Raw genomic sequence first — 1267 nt, forward strand, 5'->3', positions numbered from 1 at the left:
GAAGAGCTAACATTTATTGACTATTTTTAAGTTTTTGTTCTAATTCTACCCAGATGAAAAGGAGGCATAAACCGACCTAACCAGTTTGGATGCATCTCTCTACTAAAGAGTGTGCTTAAATTGACAGGTGCTGTTCGGTTCTAAGTACCTGCACTTCTTTTAACTTGAAAGGGAGAATACCTGCACCTCTCAGCACTGCAACAATCTATTTAATGGGAGAGTACCAGCATAGTACAGGCAAGTTCTGAAGCTTACTCTAGTAAGCGTTTAACATTGGAACCATCGGCCTGTGCTGCTGCCGAATGGTTTGCTTCAGAAACTACGTCACGCCTCGGTGCCTTTAAGGAACGAACTTACATTAGTTACAGGAGAACTGCAACTAATGTAGGTTTCAAACATTCATTGATTGCACTGTGGAGTTGGGAATGAACAGTGCGGCATAATGTGCGCAGGTAGAAGCTGAGAAAGCAGCCCACGAAAACCTCTGTAAAAAACACACCAGTAGCGATTCAGCGAGAACTAGCAGAAAAATGTCTCCTCGTAAGGGCAAGGAAAAGAAGGAAGAGCAGGTCATCAGCCTGGGACCTCAAGTTGCAGAGGGTGAATTTGTGTTTGGAGAGTGCCATATATATTCGCTTCCTTAAACGATACTTTCGTCCATGTCACCGATCTGTCTGGCAAGGAAACCATTTGTTGTGTGACTGGTGGAATGAAAGTGAAGGCTGACAGAGATGAATCCTCCCCATATGCCGCCATGTTGGCAGCTCAGGATGTGGCCCAGTGATGCAAGGAGCTTGGCATCACTGCCTTTCATATTAAGTTACGCGCAACAGGTGGAAACAGGACCAAGACACCAGGACCAGGTGCTCAGTCAGCCCTAATAGCCTTGGCCCGTTCTGGAATGAAGATTGGTCGTATCGAGGATGTGACCCCAATTCCTTCTGATAGCACTCGCAGAAAGGGCGGTCGCCGTGGTCGTTGTCTGTAAATTTAGTTTGTCACACAAAACAATACATAAAGCCACAAAAAAAACAACACCAACTCTCAGGAGCAAAACGTTACAATGCCCCAGGAAGTTCTGCTTAGCAAGAGAGGATATCAGCGGTAATTGCTCTCATAAATAAAAATGCCACTCTGTTTTTAGCAGAGAGCGCTTGTCTTTTAGCTTCTTTGATAACATGGCTTTTGGAGTCCTGGCACATCTGGGAGCTGAGTGGTGGGGAAGGTCGCTGTTAGTGGTGCCTGGCACTAGTGGGCTCTATGGTTG

General features: G+C 45.8%; 1 pseudogene; it reads left to right on the forward strand.

Moving 5' to 3' along the window:
* The first annotated feature begins 504 nt into the window (after positions 1 to 504).
* Positions 505 to 988, forward strand: LOC144761807 (small ribosomal subunit protein uS11 pseudogene; annotated as a pseudogene).
* The last annotated feature ends 279 nt before the right edge of the window (positions 989 to 1267 follow it).

Source organism: Lissotriton helveticus, chromosome 6 (assembly GCF_964261635.1).
Source record: "Lissotriton helveticus chromosome 6, aLisHel1.1, whole genome shotgun sequence".
Taxonomy (NCBI): domain Eukaryota; kingdom Metazoa; phylum Chordata; class Amphibia; order Caudata; family Salamandridae; genus Lissotriton; species Lissotriton helveticus.